We start from the raw sequence: 12040 nt of genomic DNA, 5'->3' as shown, positions 1-12040 counted from the left end.
GATAGAACACTGTTCGCTCATCTCTAGTCACTGTCCAAATATTTCTGGCCCTAACTGTACGACGGTGTTCGTGGAGTGCCTGAAGTGGGCATAGACACAGTGGGGCTGATTTATAAAGACCAAAGCTAGTCTTCAAAGCCCCTTTTCCCTGCCGTTTCAGGAAGGTGTCAAAGTTTTTAAAAATGTTGCAATTTTTTAGCTACTTTTATCCTGTCCCATTATAGTATATTCTCTGCAATAGATCTGCACATTTCAGTCGCCATTTTGTGCAGAGGCCATTGACGTGCAGGCTTGCACGGACATTCATACACATTATGTATCCACATATAAGAGCAGGGCGTGTGCATTTTACACCTTGCATCAGATTTGTTTAGCAATGTGTTGCAGGGGCGTCTGTGGTGATTACACATATTTCTAACATTACAGACAACTGTTATTGAACACGTCCCACACTACTTCTGTGCACTGAGGCCTGAAGAGTGTACAGTCACTGGCTGTCAGGGAACACGCCGTGTGAGCTGACCAATAAGAGACAGCACTGGAGCCAAACCTGTGAACTAGTCTGCTTGAGGTAACTGTAGGTCATAGACTACACGTCTGTGAACAGCCTACAGCTCCTGACCCGCCTCTGGCCAATCACAGCACACTGCTCACTTGTCTGATCCTAATTAACCAATCAGCAATCACCGGGATTTCCCGCCTCTTCTGCTCTAAACGTTACACTGGCAGATGCTCCACTTAACCCTTCCATCCTCTGCTTCCCTAGTAACAGGCGCAAACTTACCAGACCGGTTCTATAGAGAGGCGTTTATATACAAGATGCAGAGACTGAATATCCGAAATCAGATTCTATATAGATTATACACACAGAAATATTAGGCAGGCGTGGAGAAAATGCTGCAAAAATCCTCCTAAAAATATCATGTTGATGTTACGGCTCCAATAAATAATCCTGGCAACGTGCCTCTCGTGCCCTCGGTGCAAGTTTAACCCTTTAGCAACCTCACACATTTTATCCCTCTCTGCATTCCCCAACTTCATAACTTTATTACATTTTATCTCAATGATGCTTTATGAGACATTGTATTCTGGGGGGACTTTTTGTTGCGTTTTTATTACTTTTTGTTTTTCTGAGAGGTGAGAGGAACAGAAAATGTCAATTCTGGCATCTGAATTTTAAGGTTTATAGTGTTTATCCTGGAGAATAAATAGCATACTATTTTATAGCTTTTATAGATATCAATTGTGTGTACATTTTATTCTGTAAAATGACTTATTTGTTGTGGTCAATACTGACTGCAGCACCTAAGGGGTTACATGGCAAGTATACCTTGGGATTGATAATGGGGCGGGTTGATATCATAAACAGAGGTCCATGGTAGCCCTTTGCCTTGGGTTATCCGACCCCAGGGTATAATGGTAATGACTAGAGATGAGCACTCAGCTGTTCCGAACAGCACGCTCCCATAGAAATGAATGGAAGCAGCTGGCACGTACACTTTGCCGGCGGCCGGTCGCTTAACCCCCCGCGTGCCGGCTACATCCATTCATTTCTATAGGAGCGTGTTGTTCGGAACGGCTGTTCCAAACAGTGTTCGCTCATCTCTAGCAATGATTGAAGGCCCAGGAGAAATGAAGAGACATAAAAATAAGTGTTAGGCTAAGGCCCCACGGTGCGGAAATGCAGCTTTTTTTGTTGCAGATTTTGTTGCGGTTCGTTGAGCCGAAGTCAGGAGTGGATTGAGCAAAAGTAAGAAGTATAAGAACTCCATATATATTGCTTATTCCTTTTTCAACCACTATTGGCTATGGTTAAAAAAAAATCCCCAAATCCCCATGCGGACTCCCCTGAACAGATTACAAACGCAGATGTGAACTAGGCCTAAGCCTAGTCCACCTGGTGTGAAGTGGACATAGAATGTGCTGCCTCATACTAGCGGTCACAGGAAACAGCGCCACCTAGATTCACAGTATACCAAGCAGCACTTGATTTTACTCATTCCATTCTAGCATCCATCGTGAAGACACTAGTCAGGTTATCATCGGTCTTACTTTCACCACTGTTATGATTGTGAAATGAGGAAAGTTCTTCTACTTGCCGCAGGCTCCTTATCTATACTGAATGGGACAAGGCTACACACACTATAAAACAAGCGACCTGCAATAAAAACAGTAAAGGGGTCATGGTGCTTGCATGAGTGTCACAACCTGTTCACACATCAGATCAGCAGTTGCCCAGAGCACACATTGTTTATATGCAGGGTGCTGGGCTGCTTATTTGCTATAGTCTTGATAATGGACAGCACACAGCTGGCGCCATCAAGAATATGGCATAGAGATTGGGCAGGGGTATAACCATTTACTGTTCAGAGAACACTGGCCAGAAGTGGTCTTCATGGAAGAATTGGAGAAAGACATATCTATGACGTAAAAACAAAGCTGAGTGACTCGACAGTGCTTTAAAACATAGGAAGTGAGGTGGAGAAAAATGGCAGCAGGTGCTCTGGGCTGATAAATCTAAAATTTGAAATATTTGACTATAACAGAAGGCAGTTTATTCATGAAAAGGGCTGAAGAACGTTCCAATGACAACCCCCGACAAGTTATATTTGCTTGGTATGGCAGACTGTGCTGTGAAGATGTAAGTAAATTCCAGCAAGGGTTGACTCCACTGACAATGACCGGACAAGGACCGTGCCAGCGGACAGACAACTAGCTGCGTCAGGTCAGGAAGGAGCAAACCAATTAATAAATCATCGGCCCTGAACCTGACGCAGGATGGTTCTATTCAATTAACTCACCTGCCCTTGTCCCCTCACCTCCCTTGTGCTCAGTGTGCCACAGTTGACCTGGCCCAGTCTGTATACAGCTACAGCAGGTAAGTCATTTATTTATTGGTATGGGTATTATGTCTTGTGTAAACTAAGGAGGGACAGGGGCAGTCTTTGGAAAGAAGCTGACCTTTACTCCCGGCCACACCGGCCTTGTGTATTATATTTTGCACAGGACTGCTGTTGCCAGGAGCCTAGACCCTCTTCTTTCTGTACATAGGGCTGCTGAAACCGGCACTCCTTCATTCTTCCACACACTGCTGCATCCCCTTCATTCCATACACATGTAAGGGATAAAGAGGATGCAGTAGGCCTGTTTAAGGGCCCCTTCACACGGCGTAAGCGCGCTGCTCATTTAGACACGTATACACATGTCTCGAGTGCGGCGCTTCAAAACAGAGCCCATTGATTTCAATGGGAAGTGCGCGTATATCGGCATATACGCGCACTTTCCATTGAAATCAATGGGCTCTGTTTTGAAGCGCTGCGCTCGGACACGTGTATATGTGTCTAAATGAGCAGCGCGCTTACGCCGTGTACAGGGGCCCTTAGAGATGGAGGGGTGCAGGGCATCGTAGAGATGCACGCCATTGTATCACATAAAAAGCACACTAGGTTTTTTAAGCAATAATGGATGCTTTTAATAGCATCCAGTGCGCATATGAACGCAGCATTAGGCCAGCTTCACAGGCCTGTAATACTGACATACCGACGCTCTGTATTACAGCTGTAAATCCCATTATATAACGTCCATTTAGCAAACCTTTCAATTATTGCACAGCACACCGAACACCTCATCTGAAATTTTATGCTTTTAATTCAGCACATTGTACAAATAAAGGATTGCCAGCCCCCATCTTATGCAATACAGGGAGCTGTCTGAATGGCTCCAAATTTATCCTGCAGCAGGAGAAGGACTCCAAACATACAGCCAATGTCATTACAGCCATCTCCTGTGTCACCCCCTCTACCTCATAGATTGTAAGCTTTTGCGAACAGGGCTCCAATCCCATAGCATGAATTGACTATTTCTCTATAATGAATCTTTTTGTCTGTACTTGAACCCTACAAATTGTACAGTGCTGCAGAATATGTTGCCACTATATAAATAAAATGTATTATTATTTTTAAAGAAGAGCAATGAGTCACAGCAGTGATGATGTGGCCCCCACAGAGCCCCAATCTCAACGTCATCCAGTCTGTCTGGGATTACATGAAGAGAGACGGATTTCAGCAAACATTACATCCACAGAAGATCTCAGCTTAGTTCTCCAAGATGTTTGGGAACAACCTTCCTGCGGAGTTCTATCCACTAAATGTGCACGAATGTACCCCTAAGAACAAAGACAGGTCACACCGAATATTGATGGGATTTACATTTCTCTTTTCTTCATTCACTTAAATGACAAAAATAAACTGTTATACACTTATATTAATAAAACAAGGTGATAATAACCAAACGGTTCTGGAAACGAAAAAAACCATGGAAATTTGGCAGTTGGTTTATTATGGACATGACTTGTTTCCTCTTATAGGAAGAAAAAAAAAGTAGAAGTAGAACAATAGGGCTCAGTATACTTAAAGGTTTTTTGTTTGTTTTTTTTGGTAATGTAGATTGTGATCCCCATATAGGGATCACAAAATACATTTTTTTGTCTATCAGTATTTCTTTGTAGAATGGGAGGAAATCCATGTAAACACGGGGAGAACATACAAACTCCTTGCAAATGTTGTTCCTGGCGGGATTTGAACCCAGGACTTCAGCGCCGCAAGGCTGCAGTGCTAACCACTAAAGCCATGCCGGAATAGCCTTAAGAAAGGCCTTAAGAAAGGCTATTCTTCCCCTACTTTTAGATGTCTTCTCTGCACTGCCGTTCCTTAGGTATCCCAGTTTTCGCCCATATGCTAACTAGTTTTCTCACAGCACTGGTGCGGTCCCCAGCACTCAAACAGCACTGGAGGCGTCTCCTGTGCTGCGAGAAAACTATCCAGCACCGGCTTCTTCTTCTTTGCCTCTTCTTCCTTGTCCCATCATGTCTTCTTAAAAACGCCCCCAGTGCTGCAATAAAAACCAATTAGCATATGGATGAAAACCGGTATATCTAAGGAACGGCGGCGCGGAGAAAACATCTAAAGGTAGGGGAAGAATAGCTTTTCTTAAGGGTATTCCTACGTGACAGAATCCCTTTAAAGGTTATAATAACTTTATATGCATTTTGGCAATAGTGAAAAATTAATAGGCTGCAATAAAACTACCGTACCACTGCTTTCACGAGATCAAAGATTACCATGTCGCCCTGCAATTTCTTCAGTACAGTGAATGAATCAAGTTATATCGTGACTTAATGGATGTTGCAAATACAGCTTCTAGTTGCATGAAGGCTCAGCATTGATGGATTTTTTTTTTCATCTAAAAGTTGCATTCTCAGCAGAGGCATAATTACTGGGGTAGCAGCGGTAGCGGCTGCCACAGGGCCTGGGACATTAGGAAGCCCAGCAGACCCCCAATGTTTTTTTTCTTTTGTAATAGGCTGTTACCTGCTGGAGTAACTCCAGAAGGTAACGGGCCCTATTTACTTACCGATCCTCGCTCCTGCTCATGGCTGCCTGCACTTGTCCTTCTGCGGAGGCGGCTGTGAGCAGGAGGGGGATCTGTAAGTAAGGCTGCAGGCCCACGAACCCCACAAACATTGCAATCATTATACTTGGGGTCTTTTCAGACCCCCGAGTATAATGATCCGGAGGGCTAGCAGAGGTACATAAAAAACACTGTTACTTACCTCTCCTGGACTCCAGAAGGCTTTGGGCCCACTTGGTGACGTCACGTGGGCTGGGACTTGCATTCTTATGCGTCATGACGCAAGCCCGGCTCACGTGACGTCCCGTCCATCATTGAAGATGTCCAAAAAGTGGGGAGTGTGTCAGAACCAAGAAGATGTAAGTAACACTATTTTCTATGTATCCTACCCTGGGTCTCCGATCATTATACTCTGGGGTCTGAAAAGACCCGAGAGTATAATAATTGTTTATAGGTGGTTCACTATGGGTCATAATACTTTGTACAGGAGCCACTATGGGGAATAATACTGTGTGCAGGGGCCACTATGGGGAATAATACTGTGTGCAGGGGCCACTAAGGGACATAATACTGTGTGCAGGGGCCACTATGGGTCATAATACTGTGTGAAGGCCACTATAACACATAATACTGTGTACAGGGGCCACTATGGGTCATAATACTGTGTGCAGGAGCCATTATGGGGCATAATACTGTGTACTGGGGCCACTATGGGACATAATACTGTGTGCAGGGGCCACTATGTATTATGCCCCATCGTGGACCCTGTACAAAGTATTATGCCCCATAGTGGCCCCTGCATACAGTATTATGTCCCGTAGTGGCCCCTACACACTGTATTATTCCTTTGGGGCCACAGTGAGACTCTCTTCATTACATTAGTTAAGGAGTCGCAGGACAACACAGCCATCTTTGGTCAAGTGCCAAAGTCCCCGTGTAGCCTTAGACTTAACCTCCAGTGTCTGTCCTCACTGCACCTGCACAACATTACAACAAGGGCAGGCACTCTTGAGAACCCCTGACAAACATCTGATTTTACAAAGGCAAACCATGATCAGCCAGAAGAATGTAGTATTACATAGCAGCCACTTGGATGAATAGCCATCATTGTAGGCAAAGCTGCACGAGTCTGTAAGGATGGGGTCTGCTCTTACTGAGGTACTCTCAATTCTGAAACATAGAGGGGGGGTTGCCAACCATCTGTGAATTTCTGCACGCTCTGTGAAGAGGTTACTTTATAATAGTAAAAAAAAAGTGAATCATCCATGATTTTTTAGGGGAATTTGTGCAGATTATTGTGTATATTAAAGGGAGTCTGTCACCTTCCACAAGCATATTCTACTGTCATCACCATATTACAGAGCACATTACATTGATTAATATACCTTTGTTATATATATATTACTTTTGTAGATTTGGGGAATAACAACTTTGAAGTCTTATGCAAATGAGGCATTTGGTGCACTAGGGGCGGAACTTCAGCTTCCTGGAACATGCAGATCCCTATTATCTCCTACTTACACCATCCCTTGCACTAAGAGTTAATTCTCCCCATTACCTATGAGCAATGCTCCCAGATATGTACGTCCGCAGTGCACCAAATGCCTCAATTCATAACACTTCTAAGTGACTTTTGTCTCAATCCACAAAAGTGACACAAATTCCAAAACCGTGTTGTCCATCACTGGAATGTATTCCATAATGCCAGGATCGGTAAGTGACGCCATGGGCCCCACAAACATCATTATTATACTCAGGGGTCTTTTCAGACCCTCGATTATAATGATCGGAGGTCCAGGGGAGGTAAGGTAACATAAAAAACCCTGACGTCACATGACGTCACTGCATCCTGGGTCATGTGACGTCCCAGACGTCATTAAAGATGGCCGACACCACCGAGGACCGTAGCGGAGCCGGGGCTAGGCTTTTTTTTTTTTAATGTTAGTACCCCCTTTCGGTCTCCGATTATTATACTCTGGGGTCTGAAAAGACCCCAGAGTCTAATAATTGTTCATGGGTGTCCACAGTGGGGCATAATACTGTGAGCAGGGGCCACTATGCGGCAATAACACGGTCTGCAGGGGCCACTATGGGGGATAATACTGTGTACAAGGGCCACTATGGGGCATAATAGAGAGCGCAGGAATGCGGGGAGGTATCGGTTGGGGTCTTCGGTGGGAGAAGGGGGGCCCATGTCAAAAATTCACCACGTGGCCCCGCCGTTCCTAGTTACGCCACTATGTATGGGAATAAGTCGAGTCAAAGTAGAAGTCTAAATTAGGGAGCTAGTTATGGGGATATTACATTATTGAAAGTTTGAATAGGGAGCCCTAATGTATTAGAATAGCCCTGCTCGTACCAATTTGTAAAATAAACAGTTTATAATTAATCCTTTCTCTTCTTTTATATCAAATTCATCATAGTTATGATGACATCACAAGATTTATGAAATCACAGATACCAGGTGACATCACAGTTGGTGTACAATGTACAAGATCTTAAGAAGGGGGTTACTGGGCTAAAAATATATATCTTTAAGGAAAGCCACTAATATCAGATTAGTGAGGATCCAACATCCAGCACCCTGAGGAATTAGCTCTTCTCAGTCGCTGATATACAGAAAATAGAGCAGGAAGCAGACAGCTCTGTTCTCCTAGTGGCAGAACTGAATCACTGCAGCTTAGGTCCCATTCAAAGTAAAAGGGAGCTGATGTGTAGTACCTAATCTGGCCACTACACAGAGAACGGAGCTATCTGCTTCCTGCTGCATTCTCTGTGTATCGGCTGCTTATCCATGGGGGTGCTGGATGTCTCCTGAGCTTGACTGCTTGACAGTATGTAGCGCTTCATTGAATACATGAGGCCTCATTCACACACCATCATGTAGCTGGAGTGGTAAAGTTCATAACTGCACCATTAACCCTCCAAAACTCTCAGCAAGAACACCTGCATGTCAGATTTCATGTCCTGATTATCAGGACAAATCTTTAAAGGAAATTTATTTCTAAGAAATGTTCTTTAACCTGATTGTATGAAAATGACAAGTCTGACAGTTCAACCCCGCAGTGATGAGCTGTAAACAACGGGGAAGTTGCGTCCTCTCTAGGACACATGTGGCATTACACCGCCCTCTATGAAATGACTAGATGGCCATACAAACTGCTTTTAGCAGAGGGTATCTGCTCTGGCTTATGGTAGGTCCCAATCTGGAGCCACGGCTCTATGACATGCTATAGGGCACTATAGGGAGGTGGTTTGGTTAGGATTACCCCTCCTTGTATTTGGTCGTTTTCCACATAACGTGGATAAAACCTGTTTACAAAATGTAAAAAAATTTAGTTCTGTTGGATCAGAGGCTGTTGCGATTCTCAGTCTCTATTTTTCCATTTCAGGCAGAGCCGTGGGTGATAAAACGGAATAAATTGACAACTGGTTATTACTGTGCTAATAGGGCCAACTCTACACACCAACGCCATTCACAATGGAAAACTCCCCACTTTGTTGTGGTTGGTGGGGTTCCCTGTGGACAGACACCCCCCCCCCCCTCATCAATTCTGTGGAGAGGGGATAGGATAGGACCCTTTTAAGGCTAAGGCCCCATGTTGTGGATATGCAACTTCTTTTGTTGCAGATTTTGCTGCACTTTTTTGAGCCAAATCCAAGAATGGCTACATAAGGAATGGGAAATATCTAGCAAGTTCTTATACGTCTCCCCTCTGCTCAATCCTCTCCTGGCTTTGGCTCAAAAAAACGCAACAAAAAAAGCTGCGTTTCTGCAACGTGGGTTCCAGCCTTACTGATAAACTGATTTGGAGCGACATCAGGTTCTCACATACGGTCATTATTTCTACAGTAGTGTCCTAAGGTTGGAGGCAGACATGACAGGATCGCAGTGGATTAGCTCCACCACACTGATCTATAGTTGCAGCATTGTAGCTGAGAGTTATACACAATGTATACAACCTAGGGCAATAATTATATACAACTTCCATTATTGCTGAATAATAGGTGAATCTCAGTAAAAACCACCCGAATTTGGGCACCATTTGCTGTGGCAGCTAGTAGGAGAATGCACTGCTAGACATCCCTGACGGAAATTCAGCAGCATGTTTGCACTGTGAGTCCCTAAGCTTAAGTTTAGATTTTGTAGTGTTGCCCAAAACCCCTTCTGAATAGCAGGACAGGGTAGAGAGAGGCCCTGGTACTGGGTTATGAATATTCTGCTGTTCATGGACCACAGCACTGCCCATTGTACTCCGAGAAGCCTCGTGCTTCCCAGCTCAGTCTATCTCTTCATTGTGCCATAGCTGCCTACATTACTCAGCAAGCAAAACATTGCAGAGGAGCATTTATATTCTGCTCTAAATTCCTGCAACATAGAATGTAAAACTGATCCTGATGTAACGGCATGGCTAGTACAGGTTACAATGTCATCTCCATTTCTGTTGAGACAACATTTATTTTCAGGTGCTTGCAGTGAAAGCCTTAAAGGGGGGTTCTTTAGATTGGGATAAAAAAGAAAACAGGGACTGGGGCTGTACTACAATTCCTGGTGTTGGCAGATAAGTATACTCTCTCACCCACAGGTCCAAGCTATCATCAGTTTGAGTCTACAGACTAGTGGTTTGGCTTGTACACTCAAAGCTAACGTGGGCAGGGTTGAGCGATCGGGATCGGAGAAGATCACATTCCGATCGGCGATCGAGTAAATTTCACGATCGGAATGCCGATCCCGATCTTTTCCAGCGGAATCGAGGTCAGAGGTTATCTCAAGATCGGCTCGACCCTAAAAGTGACTTTTCTCATAGAGAAGCATTGACTAGGGTTGAGCGATTGGATTCGATTCCGATCAGCGATCAAGCAAATTTCACGATCGCGATCGGCTGGAAAATGATCGGAAATCAGGATTTTAAAATCGATCCTGAAATCTCACGATCGGCTCAACCCTAAACATGGGCTAAAACAACAAGACAGAAGAAAGCTTCCATCTTGTTTTTAATAGAGATGAGCGAATGGCATTCGATCGAATTGATATTTGATCGAATATCAGGCCATTCAAGGTATTCGATTACAATCAAATACCACGAGGCAAATGCACTAAAAATTCGTATCCCCCTCCCACCTTCCCTGGCGCTTTTTTTGCAACAATAACTGGGCAGGGGAGATGGGACAGGAACTACAACAATGAAGGCATCGAAAAAAAAATCGGAAAAAGTAATTGTCGACTAAAATCAGGTGACCTCCAATTTATATGAATAGTGGATTTAAGATCCAGGTCATATGAGACTGTGAACTATGTGACTGTAAGACAGGGATAGATGTACAGGCTAGGGATTACCTTTATTTAGATGGGAATGTTTATTACCTTTATTTAGGTGGTGTCCCTGTCAGCTTGCGATATGCGGGAGCTGACTTTTTCCCATAGGAATGCATTGACCAGCGTTGATTGGCCGAATGCCATACAGAGTACAGCATTCGGCCAATCAACGCTGCTTCTGCTGGAGGAGGCGGAGTCTAAGATCGGTCCACAGCAGTCTCCATTGTGGTCCGATCTCAGATGTAGCAGTGTTGCGCGCACAGTTCTGCTACACTGGAGATGTAGCAGAGCTGGCCATGTGCTGAGCTCTGCTACACCTGAGATGTAGCACAGCTGAGTGTGCGCTGAGTTCTGCTAGACCCGAGATGTAGCAGAGCTGAGTGTGCGCTGAGTTCTGCTAGACTCGAGATGTAGCAGAGCTGAGTGTGCGCTGAGCTCTGCTACACCAGAGATGTAGCAGAGCTGAGTGTGCGCTGAGCTCTGCTACACCAGAGATGCATCTCTGGTCTTTGTGCTGCAAATCTTACAGGGATAAGTCATGACTGGAAGAATTGGTCATGGAAGAGACGGGAAAGGTGAATTATTAGGCCGGCGGCTTTCCCATAGATATAATGGGAAGAGAAAGTCCGCAGAGGAAAACTCTGTGAACTTTCTTTTCAAAGCGCTGCGGAAAGAACCGCAATGTGATCACGCAGCGGTTTTTCCCGCAGCGATTTAATGCTGTGGATACGGCCCGTGGGGCCTTAGCCCTACAGTCAGAGACATCACCAGTAAGCACCTGCATGTATCCAGTCCTGTGTTCACTTAGAACCCTGTGTACCACTATATGGTCGTTGTATAGTGATTATGTACCCGTATCTATGCCTCTGTTCCACAGTGCAGCATTTATCTTACATTCCTTACTATGTTATTATATTTATCACTTTATGTTTTTATTACCATATGACTAAGATTTGTTGTTCTGCATTGGATCCTCATCACAAGCGCTTTTATCCAATTTATTGGACTTTCCTCCGAGATGGCCGCTCCCTCCCTCTCTTTCAGCCACACAACTTCCTGTCTCACATACAACACAAAATCAATAGTTCTTAGTAGTTGATACAGCTCTTGGCGGGGTAATGGATTTAATAAAATATCAGTAAATCTTCACAAGGTCACTTTGATGAGAAACTGTATCTTTCCACAGAATGTAAAAAGAATGAAATATCTTAAAGAGTATACATTCTGGGGTGAAACAATGCTCATAGGGGTACTTATATATTAACAAGTCGCTATTTAGGACAGGTCCCTGATATACTTGTACTAGTACACATA

This window comes from Leptodactylus fuscus, chromosome 10, assembly GCF_031893055.1.
Source record: "Leptodactylus fuscus isolate aLepFus1 chromosome 10, aLepFus1.hap2, whole genome shotgun sequence".
NCBI lineage: Eukaryota > Metazoa > Chordata > Amphibia > Anura > Leptodactylidae > Leptodactylus > Leptodactylus fuscus.
This window is presented reverse-complemented; position numbering follows the sequence as displayed.